The sequence below is a fragment of the Phodopus roborovskii genome, unplaced genomic scaffold (assembly GCF_943737965.1).
Source record: "Phodopus roborovskii unplaced genomic scaffold, PHOROB, whole genome shotgun sequence".
Lineage (NCBI taxonomy): Eukaryota > Metazoa > Chordata > Mammalia > Rodentia > Cricetidae > Phodopus > Phodopus roborovskii.
In genome coordinates this window covers 1,444,360-1,471,821 of record NW_026125562.1, presented here as the reverse complement: position 1 = coordinate 1,471,821, position 27,462 = coordinate 1,444,360, and the positions used below count along the sequence as shown (strand labels likewise).

The 27,462-nt window shown below is 37.7% G+C and overlaps 1 pseudogene; it reads left to right on the top strand.

The window, feature by feature from the left end:
- The first annotated feature begins 7,331 nt into the window (after nucleotides 1-7,331).
- On the top strand, nucleotides 7,332-25,846 carry LOC127216895 (ATP synthase subunit O, mitochondrial-like; annotated as a pseudogene).
- The last annotated feature ends 1,616 nt before the right edge of the window (nucleotides 25,847-27,462 follow it).

Below are 27,462 nucleotides of genomic sequence, written 5' to 3'. Positions count from 1 at the left end.
AGTTAGACACATAGTTATGTTTAGGGATAGAGGGATGAGAAAATAAGCATCCCAGCATGGTATGTTATTGTATACCATCCCATCTAATCCAGACTCATGCCAAAAAGGGAAGTTGTGTCCTTTCATAAATGTTACGTTTAGAGTAAATATTTAAATCATTGAATTTTATGAACATAAGGTTATGGTGTTTGTGCCATAAAATCCATCTCTATTCTGTTGATACTAAACAATCTCTGAAATAGATAAAGCCTTTTTTCAGTAGCAAAATCATTTAAGTTTTCCTTTAGCCACCTGGCACCAAAGACCAAGAAATCTAAATGAATTAAAAAAAAAAAAAAAAAAAAAAAAAAAAAAAGGACCATCCTTTGCAAAAGAATGTAAGCAGCAGATAAAATGACTTAAAGTATCACTTTTAAAAAGAGATAGTCAGGAAAAGAAAAGAGAGTAACAAGTTAAAAAAAATAACAATAAAGATGAGGATTTTGTCAATCATTTTGACCCTGTTTTCTTGTATCTAGGAATTTTCTACATTTGTCTACATCAGCTATTGTGTCTGCCTCATTTTGGAGATGTCACTCATTCAAATGAAGTTCACAGGTTTCATGCTAATGGATCAGAAAACATGCTTAGTTTAAAAATGGTTTATAAAGAAAGTTCTAAATGTGCTTGTCTGTCTTTCTGAATTTGAAAACTAACTATCTTTCCTCCTTTCCCATTTTAGTTAGTCTTGCCACATGACTAAAGCCTCACAACTAAAGGCAGTCACAACTACAAGGACAATTTCTTTTAAAGGAACCAGGAGGCTAAGCAACCCTGGATGGCCAGCACCAATTTACATGTGGTAAAAATGAACTTAGATTAAGTCTGAGGACTTGGGCTTAGTGTATTATTAGTGAAGAAACTGTGATAAACCTTATTTATGAAAATCATTCATTTCATGAAGAACTCATTTCTAGGGGAGAAGCCATTGCTTTGCAATTAATCCTGAGAATGACTAGCTTGAACAATCTAAAGACATCTTCGTCTAGCCTTGTCTTTCTTCCAGGGATTTATGAGCATGCTCTCCTGTTGTAAAGGCTGGAATCCTCAACTTCACTTGAGAGTTCTCTAATGAGTGATTGTAATAACAGATCTCTCAACGAGGTAGGCTGAGGATTTTGCTGATACTTTAGTGTAGAACATTTTTTATGTCTGATTTTTCTTAACCTTATCTCTTTCTGTGACCATTGATGCAAACAAACTACCTCTTAGAGAATGTCATATATGAAGATTTTCTCAGCCTTCAAAGAGTTAAAGTAACTAAATAATAATTTTAACATAGCCTTTGCATGGCCAGGGCCTCCTTCAGACAGCATCTTTCTTTTTTCCTTCCTTCCTTCTTTCCTTCCTTCCTTCCTTCCTTCCTTCCTTTCCTTCTTTCTTTCTTTTTACAATATTTTATTTAAATTAAAATCTTGTTTTACATGTCAATCCCAGTTCCCTCTCCCTTCTCTCCTCCCCTGTTTCCCATTGACCTCCTATCTCATCCCCTTTCTGCCCCCCAGGGTGGGTGAAGCCTTCCATGGGGGTTCCTCAAACTCTGGTACATCATTTGGAGCAGGGCCCAGGCCCTCCCTCATGTAGACATCATCTTTCTATGAAACATGAATTTAACTTTTATTTATGTAGGACTCAAATCCTTACTTGTTCTTCAATTCTAACACTAAAGAAAAATGAAAATGAAGTATCTTAAATTTTTTACAACTTTAAATTAATTTCAACTAAAGTCACTGTAGGTCCTCTGAGATTTTAGACTCTCAGTAACTAGTATGGTGATGTAGAGATCATGCCTAACATTTTTGTTCTTCAGTATGTTCGTCTGTAAAATGGGATGGTATCAATATCTGCCCAGAGTTATTGTGAGAAATACTATGCTACTATCTTTACACAAATTACTATGGTACTTAAAATAGCACACATGATCAATTATGATTGGATATTGTTCTCTGAACTTAGTTTCCCTAAAAGCAAACTTGGCTACATTAGTTCCAATTTTCATAATACCATGTTTCATGAATATGTAGCAATCTTCTTCTGCATGTTCCCCTTTTCCATCATGATCCACCATGATGGTAACTTCCTCACATATTATTGGCACTAGCTATGACAATTTACTTTCTTTTCCCTTAATATGTATACAACCTCATGACTATTCAATTGTAAGCAGCTCAAAATCATTTCATGTCCGATTTATTTTTAAATTCCATATACCTCTTAATGTGGTTCTTTGCTGAAAGTAAAAGATTAATAAATATTCATTGCAGAATGAAGTAGGTCAGAGTAATTGTCTTACTTAACATTTGTGTACATGCAGTGGTGGTTTGAATGAAAATGGCTGCTTGTTCTCCAGTTGTTGGAACTGCTTGGAAAGGATTATCACTTCGGGGTAGGCCTCGAGGTTTCAGAAGTGCAGCTCATTCCAGTTGCCTCTTTTTCTCCCTCATGGTTGCTGACTCAATGTGTAATCTCTCTGCTATTGCCCCAGTTCCATGACTGTTGGACTTCTGCCACGTTGCCTGTCATGATGACTATGTGCCTTTTATGATCCGGAACTGTGAGTCTCTAATTTAATAACTTCTTTTATAAGTTTCCTTTGTCATGATGTCTTATCACAGCAGCAAAAACATAACTAAGGCATCTGCAAAATGAAATTTTAGAACATAATTTTTAAGAGAAGTCTCCTATTACAATTTTCATTGTTCATAGTTTCCAGCAGAATATGTTCTCAAAAAAGTCATCAGACCATTATTGTTTTTCATAATGAATCAAAATGAAACTAGAGTTAGAAGTAAGTGAATATGACAAGCAAAATCTCTTGTTTATCAAATACTTCTATTTGCTTGTATTTTGTGACATTTTTCAATAACTTTATAAACTTAAAACCATTGAGTCTGCATAGTGACCTTCTGAAGTAGGTTGAATTATTTTATTATTTCTTATTTTACATATTGATCCCAGTTCTCTCTCCCTCCCATCCTCCCATGTCCCCTCGCCCCCACAGCCCCTTTCCCATCCAGTTCCCCACCCACTCCACAGGGAGGCTGAAGCCTTCTAGGAGGGATCATCAAAATCTGTCAACTATCTGGAGTAAGGCCTATTCCCTCCCTCCTGTCTCTAGGTTAAGGGACTATCCCTCCATGGGGAATGTGCTCCCAAAGTCCTTTTGTGCACTAGGGATACATTCTGGTTCTACTGTCAGAGGTCTCATAGACTGCCCAGGCCTTCTAATTGACACCCATGTTCAGGGGGTCTGGGTCAGTCCCATGCTGGTTTCCCACCTATCAGTCTGGGGCCCACTAGCTCCTCCTTGTTCAGGTCATCTCTCTGTGGGTCTGTAGTCTGCTCTTAACCCCTTTGTTTATCACTCCTCCCTCTCTGCAACTGGCTTCCAGGAGATCAGCTCAGTGTGTATCTGTGGGTGTCTGCTTCTGTTTCCTTCAGCTATTAGATGAAAGCTCCGTGAAGGCATATAATTTAGTTATCAATTTCATTATCAGGGAAGGGTATTTAATGTAGCCTTTTTGATACTGTTCAGATTGTTAGTTGGGGTCATCCTTGTAGGTCTCTAGACATTTCTGTAAGTGTCAGTCTTCTTGGTCCCTCATGTTCTCCTCACCCCTCCTCTTCTTCCCTTCTCTTTCTCCTAACTCCCTCTCCACTCACTGCTCCCCCCCCCCCGCTTTCCCCTTCTCCCAATATGTTCAGGATATCTTGTCCCCCTCCCCTTCTGTGGGGTTAGGTTCAGCCATTAAAGGCCAGGCTCACAACCAAAAATTTGAGTAGAATTAGAATTGTTAATGTCATTAAATATATGGACAAGCAGGTTTGGCAATCTTAAGTAATTTGCTTTGAGAACTCCCAGAGAAAGGACCAAGACACTAACCAAAGCTAGTGTCATTCATTGGTTTGCTGCTGTCCTTTTCTCCTCTACAGTTATTGCCACTCCGCTTTGCTGCAATTTTACCACTGCTTTCTCTATTTGTGTCCTATGATAAAGTCATTTTTTTTTTGTTGTTGTTGTTGTTGTCTGTTGAGGAATTATATGTTAACCAATGTCATTGGGTTCTGGATAAGCAGAGTTCATTCCCTCTGTGATTGATTGTTAAAAGATTCTGAAATGATCAAGCAAAGGGGATATCTAGTATTTCAATCATTGCCATACAAGTAATAGGCAGATTAAAATCATGCTTACTGAAGAATTAACCTAGCCAAGGAGAGACTGGAAGGTTGTACGTGAGCCATAGTGTAATCCCTAATGTATTTGCATAGATAACTGAAGATTCACATGTAATTTTATGCCTTATTAAAACATAAATTAATAGGCAATGTGCTTAGAGTTTAGCTATATCCATTTAAAATGTTTCAATCTAAAAATATACCATTTTTTTCATCATACAAGTGTTTAGAAATCTAAAAGGATCTCGACTACTCAGGGAAGAGTCAACTGTCTCCTGATATGATGGTATCATCACCACTCAATAGATCTTAACCATTCTAGAAGAAGAACATCACATTTCCTGGAAAATAAAAACCAAGGCAAAAAGAAAACAAAACAAAAAACACCAAAACCAAAACCAGTCATTGGCTGAATCTTTTTTATATAATGATCAGGGGACAAGGCATTCTCAGTATAATAATGCAAAGTATATGATATATTTTCTACAGTTCAAAAGCATCTCTATATTGATACATAATGAAAAGAAACTAACAAAAGCATGCTAAATAATTTAGTTTAATAATCATTTTAGAAGGGGAGGTATAGAGCAAGATCTGAACTGCGTATGTTATTGTTAAATTTTTATTCTTAGGCACATTGATGAGTTCACAGAAATCATTTTAATAAATTAACACAAAGTTAAAGACATGGGCAAAATAGAAAGGACATTAATGATCACAAATCCAATGTTTATAAACTAACAATTGCAATCAAATTTTTTCCTCTGTGCTCAATTAAAAAAAACAGTATTAACAAAATGACTACTAAATATATTCTACTATACTCATAGATCAGTGCCTTATTCAAACACCACCAGAAAAACTTCCTTTTGTAGTAGATGGAAACAAATACAGAGACCCACAGCCAGACATTACAAACAGAGAAAGACCTTGGAACTCAGAGCTCTAAATGAGATGTCTCTATCAATTTCCTTCCCTCTGAGCTCAAGGAACCCCAAAAAAGAGGCAAAAAAAAAAAAAAAAAAAAAAAAAAAGCATAAAAGCCAGAGGGAAAGGAGGACACCAGGAACAGACTTTCTAAATTAATTGAAGAAAACTCATATGAACTTACTGAGACTGAAGCAGCAGGCAGAGGGTCTATTGATGTGAATTAGGTCCTCTGTGAATATACTATAGCTATCAGTTTAGTAAATTTATGCAACTCTTGAGTGTGCCTTCCCTTGCAGTTTTTTTCCTTCTGTTGGTTTGCCTTACCCAACTTCAGGGCAGTGTTTTTTTTTTTTTTTTTTTTGTGTGTGTGTGTTTTTTGTTTGTTTGTTTGTTTATCTTATTGTGTTTTATTTTGTTAATGGAAGACAGGAAGGGAGTGGACGCAGATTAGAGGGGAGGTGGGGAGAAGCAGGGAGGGGAGGTAGGGGTAACTATAACCAGGATATAGTGTATGAGAAAAGAATCTCTTTTCAATAAAAGGAAAAAAAATATCAAAAAGTAAAAATAAAATACAAGATTAAGAAAGCAAACCAAGAGAGGTGATTCTGGGACCAATTGGATGCAGATAGAGAAGACAAGACCAGGTTGCAGAAACACATAGAGACAGCTGACCTGAACAAGGAGGAGCTAACGGGCCCACAGGCTGATAGCGGGGAATCCAGCATGGGACTGACTCAGGCCCCCCTGAATATGGGTCTCAGCCAGAAGGACTGAGCTAAGGGACCTCAGACAGTAGAACCAGGATATATTCCTGGTGCACAAAAGGACCTGGCGGACACATCCCCCATGGAGGGATACTGCTTTAACCTAGCAGGAGAGAAGTCCTAGTCCCTACTTCAAATGACCTGACAGACAGACCTGGCATTGCCCTACATGTGGAATTGGGACAGTGGGATGGGAGGGGAGGATGGTCAGGGTGCATGTGAGGGGGCAGAGAGGGTAAAAGGGAGGTAGGGAGGGAGAGGGAACTGGGATCAACATTTAAAATAATAAATTAAATTTTAAAAAAGGAAAAAATAAGAAAGCAAAACAAAACAAAACATAATTCTATTAGTTCTTGGGTGGCTGAGGCCAGCATACCAGATCTTAAAGTCTGCCTGGCTTTCACAATAATATCTAAAAACACTAAAAATAACTTTTAAAATAAAATGTCCATCAAAAACATATTTGTAAATATATTTAAACAGTGTCATGCAATATTGAATATTTTGGGTATTGGATGGAGTGGAAGACATTGGAAGATGAATACAACTAATTCATTCACATATTCTTTTTATTCCTTATATCTTGAAGACTTTCTGTTTCAATGTATGGCAAGAATTTACTTAGACAGAAAAAAATTGCCACATAATGATAAATACTGACAGTATAACATTGTAGTTAAGGCCAATAGCCTAAAGGCAGCTTTCCTGTGTTCAAATGCTACTTCCACTATGTAGCAGCAACAGAGGTGGTTGGGGGCAGTCATCAGTTGAACCAGAATATGTGTTGTCTGGAGGTAGCAACTCTGAGTGTGTCTGTGGTAGCAATTTCAGTGAGGACTGGTGTGTGGAAGAGAAGAGTAAGCTCTGAGTGTGGCTGAAAGCACAGATGGAAGGGGGTGGCAGAGGAAGTTCCGTTTGTGCTGAGTGGGTACATCCATTGCTGCTCTTATCATTCACAGATTTCAATTGTTTTACTTATTATCATGAACCCAATACCAGCAGTACTCCAGAAAGCATCTTGCTCTTCAGTGTTCAACAGGGCTTTTCAATTTTCAGCTTCTTGGACAGAACAGCTATATGTTTCCCTATCTTTCTAGTAAATGGAAAGCCACTGTTGGATCCAAACCCTATCCAATCAATTTCTTTTTACATATTAAAAAGTTATTTTTATAACAAGCAGTGGCTTGGATGCTGCTGAGTAATTGTCTTTATCTATATTGCAGTAGAAAAAAAATCCCAATATTTCTTATGTTCTGATTATAAAGTATGATGGATGTTACATAACAGAAATGTAGAATGCTAATGGCAGATCACAAGACCATAAAAGAAAGTGACTTTGTACTAATGCCTGTGTGGAAGATCATACCCAACCAGGAATTCCAGACTGAGAAAAAAATGTATTTGATAGAGATGACAATGGGGATGACGAGTAATGAGCAATGTAGAACACAGTACTACAAGAAGTCTTAGGAAATGAAAACAGTTCTGTATGGTCATGATATAAAACATATGTTATGGTTTGAATATGAAATGACCCTTATAGACTTGTGTGTTTGAAGTCTTTGGTCCCCAGCTCATGCCACTGTTGTGAGATGTTTTGGAACTTTTTAAGAGCAAGATATGATTGGTGGACATGAGCTGTTAAAGGTCTGCTTCTTGTCTGCTATGGCTATGTGAGTAGCAGCAAACTTTCATCATATGTCCTGAGTAACTTGGTTGCCACACCTTCCTATATTATGATGGACTGATACCTCTTGATACTGTGAACTAAAATATATTCACCTCTAAATTGTATCTGTTAGGTATTTGGTCATAGCAGCATAAGGAATACAAGTAGGGAAAGAGGGATACTGTCATCAGACAAAACTGAAAAAGAGTTGGGGGGGTATATTTCTGAAACATACTTGTGTGCTATGCTAAAGCACTGTATTCCATGTTGAAGAGACAAAGTATAGTATAGCCAGTGGATAAATGAACTCGCTATTGTTTCTGGAGAAATAGAGGTTGATATGAAGAGAACTGGACATTTGAAATCCAGCTAGGAAGCCATGGAACAAATTTTATAAATAATTATTTTTCTGAGCCTCTGCCCTTGGGAAGGGAATATTAAAAGTGAACAAAATTATTTCTAACCTTGTGAGAAAAAAAATTCCCTCTGTCTGAAAAATTAATTATATATATTCTCATGTGTGAGAGAGTAGGGTTATAATAGGTAAGGTTAGGAGATTAAAGCAACAAGAATTAAGTTCTAGTGCAAGTCTTCTGGACCTAAGTGCATTATTTAAGGAATATGAAGGGAGTTCTAAAAGACCTGAGAGAGAGGTTATGGAATGAAAGATTTCAGTGTAAAAGTTGTTTTCAGCATTCAAGAAGATATATGTATACCGAAAGGAAGAGAAATTATTCAACAGATAGAAAACAATGAAATAGAGGACCAACATTTCTCAGAAATTAAAAGGGATTAGAATGAATATATATATATATATATATATATATATATATATATATATATATATGTGTGTGTGTGTGTGTGTGTGTGTGTGTGTGTGTATGTATGTATGTATGTATAAAAGATTGCATGAATATTTCTTATGTTGCAATGTTGCCAATTCTAGCCCATTCAAGACTGATGCTTTATTTCAGCTAGTTAGCAGTCCTATGTAGGACTTATATATACACATGTTATATTAACTGGGTAGAGTCAGATTATTTCCCAGAAAAATCTCACCTCATTTTTTTTCCAACTACAATGGGTATGGATTCTGTAGCTCATGTCACTGCTAACACTTAGCATATACCACCTTTCTTGTTTGAGTTGGACTAACATGATTTTAAGCAACTCCTTTTTTTAAAATAATTTTTTATTTTACATGTCAATCCCAGTTCCCCCCTCTCTCCCTCCCTCCCTCTCTCTTACCATCTCTCCCCCCTCACATGCATCCTGACCACCCTCCCCTCCCACCACTCCCCCTACTCCATATGTAGGGCTATGCCATCCAGGTGGGGTCATGTAAATCTGACAAGTCATTTGAAATAGGGACTAGGACTTCTCTCCTGTCTCTAGGTTAAGGGAGGATCCCTCCATTGGGCATGTGTCCGCAAGGTCTTTTTGTGCACCAGGAATACATCCTGGTTCCACTGTCTGAGGTCCCTTAGACTGCCCAGGGCTTCTAGCTCAGCCCCATGTTTAGGGGGTCTGAGTCAGTCCCATGCTGGATTCCCAGTTATCAGTCTGGTGGCCTGTTAGCTCCTCCTTGATCAGGTCAGCTGTCTCTATGTGTTTCTAGAACCTGACCTTGTCCTCTCTATCTCTGCATCTGGATTCTAGTTCGACTCAGTGTTTAGGTATGGGTGTTTGCTTCTGTTTCCAACAGGTACTAGATGTAGCTCCATGATGGTGGATTGTGGTGGCACACGCCAGTAAGATTTGCTGAAGGAGGCAGAGGCAGGAGGATCACAAGCTCCAGGCCAGCCTTGGCTACACATAGGTCTGGAGAGATGCCTCAGCCATTAAAGGCTTGGCTCACAACCAAAAAACATGAGATCAAAGCAACTTCTTATTGTGACTTTGTTCATGTTTCTATTTATTCATATTTATTTCGTTTTAGATGGTGACATAACATTTGAACACACTCATGGTTTACAACTCTGGATGTACAAAAGAGGTCAATAGTAACTTTGGAAATATTGAATTTTTAGATGGAGTCCTGTAAAATGAATTCTCTTTCTCTTTGTTTGGATTTGGGACCCATCCTGGCCTTCAATTCCTTATGTAACAAAAGATGCCATTGTACTTCTGACCCTCCTGGTTCCAATCCTGACTGATAGGATTGTAGGCATTTGCCACCACATCCATTAGTGATATGCAGGGCATGAGACTGAGCTCATTATTTGGTTGTCTACTGTTCAACGGTCAGCTCTGAAAACACATGTATAAGCAATAGTATACAGACTGAACAGGTTGTAATGGAGAATATATTTGTATATACATATATACATGTATATAAATAACAATTAGTGAAAAATAAGGCCAGCCATTTGCAGAAGAGAAAGGAGGTGTATATGGGATGGTTTGGAGGGAGGAAAGGGAGGGGAGAAATATTTTATTATATTTCAAAAAAATTTTCTTTTCAATTAAAAACAAAACAAAATAAAATGAAAACCTCAGTTCTTTGTGCATGCTTTGTACATTACCAAAGTAGTTACATCTGCAGTCCTGTTTGTGGTCTTTCTAGACAGACCTTACTATTATATTCAGGATGTCCTCAAACTCTCATGCTTTCTGACTTGGCTTCCTGAGTTCTGGGATAATAACTATGTTATCAACCTGTGCTGGGGGCTTTAAGTAAAAATGAGCCTCAAGGTCAGTGGGGTGAGAATAGAAAGGCAGGGGGCAGAACTACCACCTAAATGCTAGATAATTAAAAATGGGTTTTTGTTTTTCTTTTTGGTTTTTCGAGACAGGGTTTCTCTGTATTGCTTTGGAGCCTGTCCTGGAATTAGCTCTGTAGACCAGGTTGACTCTGCCTCCTGAATGCTGGTATTAAGGGCATGTGCCACCAAAGGGTTTATGGACACACAACATTCTGACTCTGGTGTGACTCTTTAAGTGTTGCTAAGGTGATAATGTTTGTCACCAAGGCTTGGAAAGCCAAACTGTTTTTTTTTTTTTTTTTTTGTCCATGTGCTTTCTAGCTTTCTAACTTTGCCTGGCTAGCTCCTCATTCTCTGACTAACATCTGCTTTTAGTTTACTTTGTTTGTTTCCAGATGCCATCAATTAATAATACTCTTAGAACATTGCTCTCAGGACACCTTTTCAGTCTGTGCTATGGAAGTCAGCTTTGAAGAGTTGTGCTCTGATTGCTTCCTTTGTGTAAGGCTCCATGGACTGCAGAGACTCTTAAATCTCACCAACAGAGGCAACAAGGAGAGTATGATGTAGCCCTTCTTTCCTGATGCCCTCAAGGCACTCACAGCAAAGGGCCCAGGGGTCTGCAGTCCACGGCAGTGTTTTCTGAGTAAGATGCCTATTCCCAGTGAGAAGCCCACAGAAACAAACTCTGCTGTGTATTCTTCTGGACCACTCCTAGCAACCGAAGAAAATCAGGCCTCTGTATCCTGCAGAAAATGTTCATACAATAATATTGGGATTAACAGAGATAGGAATAGCTCTAACCTGCTAAGCCCATCCAATTCAGTCTACAATCAAAGAGTCAATCTGTTCCAGACCTGGCTAAAACAGAAACTGGGATTGCAACCAGATACTCTGGGACATAGTGAACTGTGAATGTTGAACTGTTCATTGTGGTGGATTCTGCATAGAAGAGTGAGTGGAGCAGTGGGAATGAGTCTATAGAAACAGGACATACAAAGGGTATCTAGTCCCAGCTCTGTTCTGCTTCAAAGGACTCAAACAGATGAAGTTGCCTTTGTTTGCCAGTCTAAAGCAAGAACTGTAGCAGAACTTTTGGCACAAAGACTTCGGAGGCGTCTCCCAGGACAGTGCCTTAGGAATCAGGCAGATTCTTTGGGTCATCCTTCCCCGAAAGCTATCATTTAAGATTCCCAATTAGCCCTCGAATGGTATGGTAGGTGACCTCTGGAATCTTTTTTTAGATTATGGGCCTGTGTCTCATCCCCACCAGTCATTCTGTCTTCATGAACAAAATCCTCACTGCATTCGTGGCGGTTATTTCCAGTCTAGCCTCTGTACCTAATTACATTGCTTTGATTACTGGAAGACCTTAGGCTTTCTTCTTATGCTTCATCATTGTGGGGTTTTCTCTTTTAGAACTATTTGTTGATTACTTACATGTATTTTTTTCTATTGGGATCTAGTTTTTCTAGTTAATTTTTAAAAATTCCCATCAGATGCTAGCTATAAATACCATGCTGGTTTTGTATATTGCAAACTTCTTACCCTTATCTCTGTTGATTTTAGATGTAATGTTTCTGTGAAACAGAAATCTTTATTTGTAATGCAAACATGCTGGAAGAGGTCAATAAGCACCATAATTTTAGGTTTTGAATGTGGGAACACAATGCTGAGCTGCTGGTTTATAGTATGCAGAGACATTAATATAGCCTGCTACTTATATTCTGTCACTTATTTCTATCTTTTACTTGTTACAGGACCAATGCTTTTATTCTTCCTTGAAACCTGTGAGTTATCTGAACATTACCTCAAGGCATTACCTTTTTCTTGAAGTAACTGGAGTACATTTCTATTGTTTGTAATTAAGAGAATATTGACTCATACCAATAATGAATTTGGAGCATTCACAGATAAACCAAAAAAGAAAAAAAAGTTATGCATGACCCGCTTCCTGTTTTATTTCGACAGGGTTTCTTGCAGTGCAGGCTGATCTTAAATTCACTGTATACCTTGAGGAAGGTAACCTTAAATTCCTGATCTTCTCTTCAACAGGTGAGAGTGAATTATAGATATGTTATCATCCTACCTAACTTGATATAAAGCTTCACAATCAATGCATTCCTAAAGATCAAAGTGGTTCTCTTCAATTTCTTCAAGTAAAGGAAAACAAAATAAAACTGTGTATGCTAGAGTAAGGGTTGTCTTATTGATATATAAATGAACATCATAGCTCTTGAATTAGATTTTATTATAAATATATGCAGTAATGAAAACAGTGCAAATTTGAGCAGTAAGTAGAATGAGCCTTGTTGTAAATAGTGTAACTTAAAAGAAAATTCCAAAGGTCATTTTATAGAGAATTCCAAATAAGCTAAGTTTTCTTATGTATTTATTTGATGACCCATTAATCTTCATTTCTTTGCCCACCAGCAGTATTTTTTTTTATATGTGGGCAAACTTTAACAGTAAATACATCCTCTTCCCAGCACCAGCTCTGTGTCCTGTCAAGGATCAATTATGCTTCTGCAAAGGGGCAGTGCACTAAATAATGTAAAAAATGTTATAGATTTAGAGAATAAAGATGGACTTTTATGTTGAGAGTTCTTAAGGAGTACAGCTTTTACTTATTTTTATAAAGTTTTCTGTTCTCTATCTGGTAATTGAGATGTGTCCAGATCCTAAAATAAATATCCCCAAGAACAGGCATGATTATGGGTCTGCTGAGGGTGACAGTTTAGATCTTTGTTACATTTTGGGAAGTGAGGCTTTGGGGTCACTGTGAGTGAAAAGTCCTTTACTCTTTGTTCTAGTACCTTGTGATACACACACTTTGAATCCTGAGTTCTATGTAGGAATGGACTGTATATACTTCACTGGTACTCAGAGTACTTAATAGGAAGGTAGCTATGGCTATTCCCAAGGGAACAGTGTTTAGCCTAAAGAGAAAAATGAAAAATGAACCATGTTCCAGTATAAAAGTTGCGTTTAGACGCAGTTAAAACTTCAGGTAATGGTCTAATTAGGCTGAGCCCATTAGAGTGAATATCTTATAGAAGTTTATAACATGAACCCCTCAGAATTTATTATGTCTGTCTATATTTTGTGTAATACTGTTCACTTATGATTTACAAAAGAACCATTTATAAACATGGCATAGACTTGCAGGGGATGGCATAGGGTATGTAACAAGTGACTTTTAGTTATTTATTCATTTAGCAGAAATGTGCTCAACTTCTACCACATTGAAACCAACTTGAAAGACATAGATATGTGAGGACTATAAAATAAATTCATTAACCTATGGGGTTTATAGTGAATTAAGGAGACAAATGTAAAACACAATTTTAATTACATTGAGATGAGGATTAGATCATATATAGTATCAAAACAGAGTTCAACTCTATTATAATGGAAGTCTTTATTTATTTTAACAGCTGTGGATTTAACATTATAATTGAGAGATTACCTATTATATATTTGAAGCTTTGAGTTTAACACACACACACACACACACACACACACACACACACACACACACACCTAGTGCTAGTGTATTGATATACCTAAGGTACTGTGAAGCACTGAGCCACAACTATGTAGCTTGCTAGGATAACTCCAGGCCCTGTGACAGCTACAGTCTTGAGGCTGACAGGAACTTGAATTCACAGGTATTGGCAGTAATGCAGTAAGTATAATGATTAGCGACATATAGTATATTGTTAAATCAATTTAAAGGAATGTGGAATTTAACTATAAGAAGAGAAGGCTAAATTGGCAATTGAATGCTGAAAAGTATTCAGGAAAATGAGGTAGAAAACAGAATAACCTGCATGGAGATGAGGGGCTCATAGACCTGCTAGTTTGATGAAAACAATACCATATTTGAAGGTGTCTGGTCTTGCATGGTCAACAATGCAGTAGATGTACACAGAGACTAGGAGTCATGGGATGGAGAGAAATATTTGGACTTTACTATTCAGGATGTGGAAAACCATGGGAAATATTCTGTAAGAAATAGACAAATCATACAGACACTGGAGCAAATTAAAGTCTTTATTTTTCCAAGCCAAACTTTATCCAGCTTTATTAAAGATACATTCTATAAACAATCATGGTATTTCAGGCAGGACATGGGCAGATGATCATTAACAGTTTACAAGAACTTCCAAACTCCCTTCTTGTATGGACTACCAAAATCAGAAAGCCACTATAAAACCCACTCAAGTCTTCATTCAATGCTTTGAAAAGGGGAAGACCTTAGAGTGAGGGCTGACATTTCAAATTAAGGATGTTGTTTAACAACTTTTCACAAGCTGACCCTGACTTTCAGAAAATGAAATGAAAACGGCAGAATTTTCATTCTGAAGATCCACAATCTTGTCTATAAAAGGAACCGATGCTCCTTTGAGGATGCCATCACTGCAAAGTCCAGAATGTCCAATAGACCAGCAAAACCAATTTTAGTGGGTCAGGTTCCAACAGCTCTGTGGTTTTAAGGGAGTTAGGTCTATGTTGATGGCACGGGGAGGGGGAGAGGATATAAAAATGAATTTAGAGTTTTCCCATAGAAGACATTCTGTGCCATGGTGTCCATATATGTCAACACCAGAACGTCTCTCCTGAGCCAAGAGGAGACCTTTAAATTGTCAAGGAGAGATGTTTTCCATCAACCATCATCAATCCAGCTTAGGAGACATTTTGCTAGTGACACATGTTCCTCCCCCCTCCCCCAACATTGAAGTGTTCTGTGTGAAAACAACATAGCTTAAAAAAAGTGAAAAAAAGATTCTGCATTTTTATAAATCTTGACAAAGAATAGTAATTTAAACTGTACAGTGACCAGAAGTACACAGTTATCAAAATGCACACATCTCCTTTGGCATCTTCAGCACCTTCAGCTTTCTGTGCCTGTTCTGTTTTGGATTCTCTATTTTCTGCAGGATTATTTACATCCTTGCCAGCATCTACTTTCCCCTTCTTCCCCTTCTCTCCCTTCTGTGCAGGGTCCTTTTTTGGCTTGGACTCTGGCTTTGGAGGAGCATGTTTAGCAGACAACCTTGCTGATCCTCTCTGTGGCTCGTCCCTCACCTTGACTTTATCTCCTTTAGTATACCCTTCAGCCTTTCTTTTGGTCATGGCAGTGACAGGGGACATTGACACTGAACACAGGGATGCAGAGGTGCATGGGTTTGGTCCAGCCGGGGGTTGTTCTTGCTTCTTCTTCACACTGCTCCAAATTAAAGTCTTTGAAACAGTCACAACATCAGCAAGGAAGATCTGGAGGTGTGGCTATAGAGGGAGGACTTGTTAGTAATTCTTTGAGGACTGGATTTGAGGAAAAGGAAGTGAAAAGGTAGGAGGAAGAGAAGGAGGAGGCAGCAGCAGGGACAGCAAGGGAGAAAAGTTGTGGAGGGAAGAGGAGAGGGAGAAATGGAAGGAAGAAGAATATCAAGGTAGTTAGCTGTGTATGATGGGAATATAACAGAGAAGCATGAATCATGAGTATTTGTGCCACAAGGTCTTGTATTGTATTTGGTGCTTAGATAGCACTCAAAACATTTCTGGAATGAGAGAGAAAATTTGTTCAGAGAGAGAGAGAGAGAGAGAGAGAGAGAGAGAGAGAGAGAGAGAGAGAGAGAGAGAGAGAGGAGTTGATGGAGCTGCCATGTCACAGTATTTACCTGTTCACCAGGTCTTCAAACTTCATGTCCTAAACTGCATCAGCCATTATTTATGAAGTCATTCCCCTTTACTGACTTTTATTTATTTCTGAAATTAATCATTTTCCACTCACATGATGCTTCGTATCATTTACTACTCATCTTCATTATTTAAAATAGTCTTGCAATGGATCACATTATGGCTGGTGATTAGCATCATGTTTAAAATTTGGAAACTGCTGTTCTTAAGGAATCCACAGTGATGTTGCTCCAGTTTGTAAGTTCTCAGGTTGTATGAGCTGCACCCTAACAATCCACTTTCTCCCACATGTTGAAGACTCTTCTTGTAATTAACTGATCTTATGAAATTTAACGGCTTTTATTGCAAGATAGTGGGTCACGAGAGTTACTACTGATCCTTTTGTTAAGAAAATGCTTGCTTACTCAGGATAGCTGAGGCATCTACAGCGTCTATAGATATGGTTGTATTACCATTATCACCGGTGTTGCTGTCTGTTGTTGCTGTCTGTAAATGTTTCTATTGAATGGTAGTTAACTAAAAGCCTCATGACTCTCCTCAGGGAGGGCTGTCAGTTATTCTGTGATCTTATACCCATGAACAAAATAAGCTCAGGTATCACTATGCTTTCCTTCTTCTGACTGTGACAGAACCCGATTTGATGCCCACAGCCTTTATCACAACAATGAGCAAAAACTCAAGGTGAATAAAGAGGGAAACAGGGAGGGAGGGAGAGAGGGAGAGAGAAAGAGAGACAGAAAGAGACAAAGAGAGAGAGAGAGATCTGATTCTAGTGTTTGAACTGAATTGAATCAGGCTCTGAGCAGCTCTTTATTTGGAGTTGGAGCTGCCTTCTCTCTGAACTTCTGGTTTCCTGGAGAAAGCATTGTACAAGTTCAGTAACTGGCTCAGAGCAATCATTTTCGTTGTTTGGAGTTTCTTGTTGTTTTGTTGTTTATTCTGTTGAATATTCTGGTGAAACAGGAGGTGTTCAACTCTGAATTGAGAATTAGCATTGCATGTATGTGTACAGTATTGGTTATCCCACCATTTTCACATGTTTTAGCTAAATTGATTTTCTCCTTAGTTCCATGAGGCAGGCATGAACTTTTTGTTTGTTTGTTTGTTTGTTTTCAAGGTAGGGTTTCTCTGTGTAGCTTTGGAGGCTGTCCTGGAACTTGCTCTATAGACCAGGCTGGCTTCGAACTCACTGAGATGCACCCGCCTCTGCCTCCTGAGTGTTGGGATTAAATGTGTACAGCACCGACACCCAGCGATTTACCATTTTTTTAAACAAACTTTCTGATGAGGATATGAAGCACATTTCAATCTCACACAGATAGTAGATGTCTCAAAGATACGGATTTGAGTATTCTAACTCTAAAGTTTATAAGTGGCAGATGGATTATTTAATATAATACTACACGACTCACACTGGCAATTCTTATGGAAACCTTAGAATCCAGATGGAGTGGGGAGATGATGGAAGAGAAAAAGTGAGAGCCAAATTCTTGGATCATTTTCTGTCTGTGATGCCAGGTGTCATGAGCTGGTCACTCCATTCCATCTCTAAAGCAGAGAAAATGAGAAAAAGAAAACATGAGTAATTCTACAGGCCTCAAACTATGAGGTGGTACTTGACAAAATTTTCAGTTTGTTTAAAGCACAAAACATGCTCTCTCAAATGCCAGCTTTAGCATCATATCCAGGGAAGAGAGGTATTTATGCTTCTAAACATGAGTGCATGATGTAGGAATTTTCTGCAGAATTTTTTTTTAAGGACTCAGAAACATCAGAATATATTGTGTCTTAGAAACTGCACTTTTTTCTTTTCCAACTAATTTAAATAATGGTGGTCATCCATGAACATTCAAATATATCACAGGCCAAATATGTTCATTGGCTGTTTTCAGTAATTCAAGATAAAAATTAAGAAAAATGCTATACTTGTTTGGTTAAAAGATTAAGAAAGGAAAAACTTGGAGTTAGTTTTTCCCAAGTTATTAAAAATGTAGGATACTTTTTGGAGCACATTCCCTATGGAGGAATACTCTCTCAGCCTAGATACAGAGGGGGAGGGCCTCCGTCCTGCCCCAAATGAGGTGATAGACTTTGATGATCCCCCATGGGAGTCCTCATCCTCTCTGGGGAGTGGATGGCGGGTAGGGATGGAGGGATGGTGGGGGAAGTGGGAGAATGGGAGGAAAAGGGAGCTAGGATTGGTATGTACAATTGTTTCTAATTTAAATTAAAAAAAATTAACAAAGAAAAATTTGTGATTGTTTGTCTTCAAGCTTTTGTGTAGATCAGATATATCCACGTATTTTAGACAGACAAAGTTTTGAGTTCTGTGTATGTTTCTCACTTCATTTTCATGCATATCAATAATTTTTACTTGTGACAGATTAAAGTTAAGTAGTTTTAACTGTTATATCATTTCTATGTGTGTTGATTTTTAAATTTCTCTTTAAATATTTAAAGGAAAAGAGAAAGAGTATCTGTTATTTGTGGTTGGTTGGCAGCAGATGAATATTTTACCAGCTAGTTATAGGTCTTTTAGAAAGTTATGCAACAGGTATGTGTTTATTATTCAGTGCCTTCATGAAAAAAATAGATTTTTCAAGTCCCGAGGTTATACTGGTGAACATAATTTAAAATAAAACCTGAGAAAAGTAAAAGAGATTAAATAAATATTCATGAAAATGCCCTCTTCAGGAAATAGGGTCATTTGAACAGTCTATTCCATTAAAAATCGCTTTATTTCACTTAAATTGGTTACCTTGCAGGGAAATTGAGACCAAATACATGAATCTAAAATCTCTCCACTGCATTAAACAGATGGAATGTATCATTTAAAAAGATCTGTAACTGATCAATTATTTTAACTGGTAAAGTCAGCGAGGTATCAAACACACATTAAGATGATATCTTAAAGTTATATAAAAATTAGTTTTTATAATTATATACAAATACTGATAAAATTATAATTATATAGCATTATTGATCATATAAAGAAATTGCCTATAGGCACTGTACTAGCAGTTGCTTATAATTGGTCAATTGAAGGTAAATGCCAATCAGGACATGATGAAATTGTGAGCACCCTTTGATTTTTAATTATGAAAATCATTACCAATTAAACCAAATGATCTTGTCAGATGTTAATACACTTGAAACTTTAACCTTTTAAATTGACTGTTGATATCCACAAATGCAAATCTAAAACCATTCTTGTATTTTCACTCTAAATCATTTATAGCTAGTACTAAATAGCTTCTCCTACTTCTGCTTATCATAACTTTATACTGTCCTCTTGTCCCTCCATTTTACTATTCTTGTCTCTTTAACTGATGCCTTTAAGTTCTCTTCACCATCTTAAACAATTCTGGAATCATTAAAAGAATTCTGGAAACAATAGCAGGACTACTGACATTGTTCTGTCTCACTGGTTGTAGCACTTACTGAGAATTGCAAATGCTAGATCCTTCCTGGATCAATCATGTCATAATTCCGGGTCAACTGACATGCATGACAGAACCTGAGCATTGGAAAGATATGATTACATCATAAAGTATGCTGCTATCAGACTCCTTTGCATTACTCACCAGGCCCATGTTCTTAGTTGTAGTTTTATATTTCCTGTTCTAACCAGCTCTTACATTTTAAGTTAACCCATATTCCTTAGTTACCTTCTGCCACATGGCGGTACCTTTATTAACATGGCATGTTTGTCTCTTGCTACCTCTGCATCTGCTGGTGATGCCTTGTTTTACTCTTCTCCTTCCCACCATGCTTAGTTTGGTCACCCCACCTACACTTCCTGCCTAGTTACTGGCTTATCAGCATTTTATTAAGCCAATTCCAGGGACAAATCTTTACAATTACACAAAAGGGTTATTCCATAGCATTTGATCTCCTTGAATAGGAAGTGTGTTGGAGCAGCTCCAGGATATGTTGTACATTTTGTATACACGTGTATGTATACCATTTGAACAGAGGCAAAAGAAGAAAGTAAAAAGAAATATGTTTTGGATAAAGTAAAATGAAATGTGTTCAAAACTTAATAATTTATTTTAAATTGAATTTTATTTTATAAAACAAAAGCACTTGTTTCAAAAAATAAGTAAGTGAACTCTTGCTGTAAGCTTGTTGCAAAGTGGGAGTTGGAAACCAGATCTAGTAGGAGGGGAGAGCATGAAGGAGTAGGCGAACTGCAGTATGAACACACCTGGTACACACACCTCCATAGATGTTGCATCTCTCAGTTCCTTCTTGAAGTGTCCTTTTTCTGTGTATAGGGCTCAAAACTTTCATATCTTTAAGCCTTTTTTGTTGTTCTTATCTCACTAGATTCAGTTTTACAGGGATTCGAGTGCCTTTTAGTTATGAATGGTATTAGACCATTGCTATATGCTGTCTCACTTCAATTAAGAGCTGGCTCTGGAGTTGGCTTATGGCTCCCTAACCATGTTTGTTTAAAAGGTTTGCTCCAAAATCTCTGTCCCATTTCAGGCGAGCCACCTATTATGTGACAGAGAAAGGAGAGCAAAACAAAATAAATGGACAGACAATTCCCAGTGGAGACTATTGCTACTCATCTCATATGCTTTGGGGTTTTGTTCTAACTCTCTAAAACTTTTGCTAAGGTATAAACCTCACCTCAAGATCTGTAAGTATATTGGGTAAGGTTGCAAATCTGAAAATTCTGGATCCTTTTCCATCTGAGCTGCCATGCTTACACTTACATCAGTGGTAAATGGTGCGCAGACATTGATTTTGTTAAGCTTATTTAATAGACCTAGTAGTGGTTGTTATTACTTATTAGTGTTATAGACTAATAATCATGTTTTAATCTTTTAAAATTATGAAAGTAAAAAAAATAGAAAATGCAAAAGATATATACTTGTAAACCGACTACTTGTCGGTCAATTAAAAATATAATTTAGGCATAGAAGTCCACTCCAGCAGTGTCCACTCTGTCTGAACAGGTGTAGAGCTTCAGTACATTTGTGGTTAGGTCCTTTGCCAAGCTATTTAGGATCCCTATTCAGATATATGACAGCAAAGGTTGCTCTCTATTCTGTTGCATCTAAACAGAATCAGATTGAATAAGTGGAGAAGCAGTTGCAACTGCTGGGACAAGTCCTGAAGGGTCCCAAGCCATTTCCTCCTCTTCTGAGTCCCTACCTTAAGTGCTCCATCAAAATGAAAAGCCCAAAGGGCATCATAACAGAGGAAAGATGTTCTCCAGTGACACCCAACCTAATGAATTAACTTACTGAAAATGGTTACCTAAGCAACACCCAGGGAATCATCTCTGCCTTCCCTACTATCATGAGCGTCTACCATGGAAAAGTGCTCTGCATGGTGACCATAGCATCTCCTGTGGATGAGACTGTTCTAATTTAAACATAGTGCTGAAGAGCTCTGTCACCTGTGAAAGTTCTCAAACTTGGAGCAATAATAAAATGCTTTCTGAACAGACAAATATAAATCATAAATAAATAAAGTTTAAAGACAAGTTACAAGGGAGATGTGTGTCATAGCTGAATAAATCTGCTTTTATAATTTATGGATTATTAAATATACATTTTAGTGCTAGGTGAGAGATTCCTTCTTACGAGTTGTTGGTCAAAGGCTCCAGAGTACCCCTCCCTCCACCTTCACACACACACACACAAATACTGCCTTTTACCATTTCTCCTTGTTGTCTACCAGGACTAGATGACAAAACTTTGTTGTTGATGACACCATACACTTTGGTGGCAAGTTATAGAAAAATCACACTAGACCTGAGTTGGGAGCGTACTCTGTGCTATCTAGCTTTTATAGTGCTGGGTGGTGCTATCCAGTTTTCTGGGGGAGAAAAGTCACCAACCTTCTTCAATCAGTGTCAATTATATTGTCTAAGTTTGGTTTCTATTGGTGTGAAGAGACACCATGACCACAGTAATTCTTACAAGGAAAACATTTATCTGGTGTGCCTTACATTTCCTAGGTTCAGTTCATTATCATCATGGGAGCATGGTAGCTGGGAGTATGGTGACATGCAGGAAGACATGGTACTGGAGAAGTATTTGAGAGTCCTGCAGTGAGATATTCAACCCCAACAACACCTGTAGCCTTTTTGGTGTGGTAATAGGTGTGGATATGACCAAGAGGAACATTAGGTTTGGGGTCCGGACCAGGACCATGTATGTTCTCTTGGTTCTGGTCCAGTCACAGAGAGTAGCCTGTGTGGATTCTTGGAAGAGGAATTTCTGGGGGGTTATCTGTCTCTTATGTAGGTGTATATTCCCTGAATAAAATTATACTAACCAATATTGAGCTTAGTCCAGTGAATATTGATCTTTAAGTTCATATCTGCCACCAAACCCCAAAACCCAATCTAGGACTACGATTTTTTTTCCTTTTTAAATTTAATTTTATATAACAAAGTCCAATTAAATGAAAACGAACATTTATACACAATATTTGGGAATTTGGGCATCGTTCTTCCCAAACTACTTCCGTCTGGTAAGGTGTGCTGTCCTGGGGGATTAGAAGAAGATTCAGATATCCTAGCTGTAGTCTGTAGGGCTGTTTTGGCCAGCTGTTCTAGTTCGTCTGGTGATGTGAATTATAGGCTGGTGATCATTTGATCTAAGTCTAAAATCCATATATGAGTGAGTACATACTGTGTTCCTCTTTTTGTGACTGGGTTACCACATTAATGATGGTTTCTTCAAGTGCCATCCACTTGCCTGCGAATTTCAAGATGCCATCATTTTTTTTCTGCAGAGTAGTATTCCATTGTGTAGATGTGCCACATCTTCGTTAACCATTCTTTAATTGAGGGGCATCTAGGTTCTTCCCAGGTTCTTGCTATTACAAATAGTGCTGCTATGAACATAGTTGAACAGATGTCTTTGTTGCATGGATGTGAATCTTTTGGGTATATGCCTAAGAGGGGGATTGCCGGGTCCTATGGTAAACTAATTCCCATTTTCCTGAGGAACCGCCATGCTGATCTCCAAAATGGCTGTATGAGTTTGCACTCCCACCAGCAGTGGAGGAGTGTTCCACTTTCTCCACATCCTCTCCAACATAAGTCATCACTGGTGTTTCTAATTTTAGCCATTCTGGCAGGGGTAAGATGGTATCTCAAAGTTGTTTTGATTTGCATTTCCCTGATAGCTAAGGATGTGGAGCATTTTCTTAAGTGTCTTTCAGCCTTTTTGATTTCCTCCATTGAGAATTTTTTCTTCAGTTCTGAACCCAATTTTTTAATAGGGTTATTTGGTGTTTTGTTGATTAGTTTCCCGAGTTCTTTGTGTATTTTGGAGATCAGCCCTTTGTCGGATATAGGCTTAGTGAAATTCTTTTCCCAGTCTGTGGGCTGCCGTTTCGTCTTGTCAACTCTGTCCTTTGCCTTACAGAAACTTCTAAGTTTGAAGATGTCCCATTTATTAATTCTTTCAGTGTCTGTGCCCCTGGAGTTATGTTCAAGAAGCGGTCTCCTATACCAATTTGTTCAAGGGTACCTCCTACTTTGTCTTCTAAGAGGTTCAATGTGGCTGGATTGATGTTGAGCACTTTGATCCATTTGGACTTGAGTTTTGTGCATGAGACAGACATGGGTCTATCTGCAGTCTTCTACACACCCTCATCCAATTGTGCCAGCACCATTGCAACAGCACTTGTTGAAGATGCTGTCCTCGCCCCATTGCATAATTTTAGCTGTTTTGTCGAAAATCAGGTGTTCATAGGTGCGTGGATTAATATCAGGATTTTCAATTCGATTCCATTGGTCTACGGGTCTATTTTTATGCCAATACCAGGCTGTTTTCAGAACTATAGCTCTGTAGTAGAGCTTAAAGTCAGGGATGGTGATGCCTCCTGACATTCTTTTATTGTATAGGGTTTTTTTTGGCTATCCTGGGCCTTTTGTTTTTCCATATAAAGTTGATTATTATCCTTTCATGGTCGGTGAAGAATTGTGGTGGGATTTTAATGGGGATTGCATTGAATCCGTAGATTGCTTTTGGTAAGATTGCCATTTTTACTATGTTAATCCTACCTAACCAAGAGCATGGGAGATCTTTCCATTTTCGGGTATCTTCTTTAATTTCTTTCTTTAGAGTCACAAAGTTCTTATAATATAGGTCTTTTACTTGTTTGGTAAGCATTACACCAAGATACTTTATGTTGCTTGTGGCTATTGTAAAGGGTGATGTTTCTCTGATTTCTTTCTCTGCCTCTTTGTCGTCTGAAAAAAATAGGGATACTGATTTTTTTGAGTTTATCTTGTATCCTGCTAGTTTGTTGAAGGTGTTTATCAGCTGTAGGAGTTCCCTAGTAGAGTTTATTGGGTCGCTTATGTAAACTATCATATCATCTGCAAATAGAGACAGTTTGACTTCTTCCTTTCCAATTTGGATCCCCTTGATCTCCTTTTGTTGTCTTATAGCATTAGCTAGAACTTCTGGTACGATATTGAAGAGATATGGAGAGAGAGGACAGCCTTGTCTTGTTCCTGATTTTAAAGGAATTGGCTTAAGTTTCTCTCCATTCAGTTTGATGTTGGCAGTTGGTTTGCTGTATATTGCTCTTATTATGTTTTGGTATGTTCCAGTTATCCCTGACCTCTCTAATACCTTTATCATGAAAGTGTGTTAAATTTTGTTGAAGGCTTTTTCCGCATCTAGGGAGATAATCATATGGTTTTTCTTTTTCTGTTTGTTTATATGGTGGATCATGATGATAGATTTTCGTATGTTAAACCATCCCTGCATTCCAGGTATGAAGCCTACTTGGTCATGGTGGATGATTTCTCTGATGTATTATTGAATTCAGTTTGCCAATATTTTATTGAGTATTTTTGCATCGATGTTCATCAGGGATATTGGTCTGTATTTTTCTTTCTTAGTTGTGTCTCTGTGAGGTTTGGGTACCAAAGTTATTGTGGCCTCATAAAAAGAGTTTGGCAATGAACCTTCTGTTTCTATCTTGTGGAACAGTTTGAGGAGTAGTGGTATTAGTTCTTCCTTGAATGTCTGGTAGAATTCTGCACTGAATCCATCTGGCCCTGAACTTTTTTTCATTGGAAGGCTTTTGATGACTACTTCTATTTCATTGCGGGTTATAGGTCTATTTAAGTTGTTTGTCTGTTCTTGATTTAATTTTGGTAAGTGATAGTTATCCAAAAATTTGTTCATTTCCTTTGAATTTTCAATTTTTGTGGAATACAGATTTTCAAAGTATGACCTGAAAATTGTCTGGATTTCCTCTGTGTCTGTTGTGATGTTCCCCATTTTGTTTCTGATTTTGTTAATAGCATGTTCTGTCTCTGCTTATTAGTTAAAGTATTGGAAGGAAAACTCCAACCCAAGGAAGGCAAACATGTCCACAAAAATGTAGGCAACAGATAATCCAACTACACCAGAAACCTAGGGTGAAGCAGAACAAATATATTCACAATACCACTGCCAACAACAAACCTAAATCAAACAAGCATCAACAATCAATGGTCCTTACTCACCCTCAACATTAATGATCTTAACTCCCCTATAAAAAGACACAGGCTAACAGAATGGATACGAAGACAGAATCCATCCTTCTGCTGCATACAAGAAACACATCTGAGCTTCAAAGATAGACATTACCTCAGGGTAAAGGGTTGGGAAAAGATTTTCCAATCAAATGGAAATAAGAAGCAAACGGGCGTAGCTATCCAAATATCTAACAAGTTAGATTTCAAACCAAAATTAGTCAAAAGAGATGAAGACGGTCATTTCATATTCATCTCAGGAGAAATCCATCAACACAAAGTCTCAATTCTGAACATCTATGCCCCTAATACAAAGTCACTCACATTCGTAAAAGAAACACTACTAAAACTCAAAGCTCATATAAAACCTCACACACTTATAGTGGGAGACTTCAATACACCACTTTCAATGCTAGACAGGACCACAAATCAGAAACTCAACAAAGAAATAAAAAAATTAACAGACGTTATGTCTCAACTGGCGTTAACAGACATCTATAGAACATTCCATCCAAAGACAAAAGAATATACCTTCTTATCTGCTGCACATGGAACCTTCTCTAAAATCGACCACATACTAGGTGACATAACAAACCTCAGCAGATACAAGAGAATAGGAATAGTCCCCTGTATCTTATCAGACCACCATGCTTTAAAATTGGAATTCAACAACAACACAAATAGCAGAAAACCTGCAAACTCATGGAAACTGAACAATGTGCATTTGTACCACTCCTGGGTCAAAGAAGAAATAAAGAAAGAAATTAAAGACTTTCTAATATTCCACGAGAATGAGGATACAACATACCCGAAATTATGGGACACATTGAAAGCAGTGCTACGAGGGAAGTTCATTGCACTAAGTGCCCATATGAAGAAACCAGAGGATAGTCACATAAGAGAATTAACAGCCCAACTGAAACCTTAGAACAGAGAGAAGCGAATTCACCCTGCAGGAGTAGACGCCAGGAAATAATCAACTTGAGGGCTGAAATCAACAAAATAGAAACCAGGAAAACAATACAAAAAAATCAATGCAACAAAGAGTTGGTTTTTTGAGAAAATCAACAAGATAGACTCTTGTTTTCTCTCAAAAATCCTATATTCTCATACTCATTTTCATCTTTATTGTTCACTTTCTTTGTATGCTTACCTATTAAAGTTAAGCTTTCTGTACTGATATTAATGTTTTAGTCTTCCACAATGAACAAAATAATTGGTAACAACAATCTTTGAATTCTCCAGAAAGAAGATGGGGCCTCACTTTATCTATTCCACTTGATTCAACTTGATATCTTTGAATTTGTATACAGCACCCTAAAGCTGGTTTGGGACTATACTGCCTTAGACAATTCCAGACCAGCTAGCTGAAATGGGCCTCCTTCTTATTACAGCCTGGCAAGAGCTTCAGGTAATAACTCTAGTCATGCATGTCTTGGCACACAGAGACTAGCTACAAATGTTACAGCTTGTTCCCTGGAGACATTTTGTTGCTTTAATTTTTTTCCCTACATGATCCCATGACATCATTATCTTCCCATGTTGGCAGGAAGCAATCCTAAGAAAACAACCCCCCCCCTTTGACTACCTTTGACATTAAGGGTATTTTCCCCCCTCTTTCTCTTCTCTTGTTGCTAAAAAGGGATAATTCATATGCTTAGGTTTGGGTATGGAAGGTGATGCTCAGACTCGGTATCTCTCTTAGATAAGTTTAAGGTTCTGGCTGGGAAGAGTATGGTTAGGATGGGATATTGGTAGAATAACATATATTCTTGTGAACTATTTTAGCAACTATTCGCTATAGATAACCTAAATTATTAGATTTTTGTATGTTGTCTATATAGGGTCTTCTGTTTATGATGTTTTGCACAAAAACATAAAACTATCTTAATGTATATACAGTTTGTATATTGATACAACTTAGAATATCTTATCACTTTGCCTTCTACAGTTCTACCTCTAGCCAAG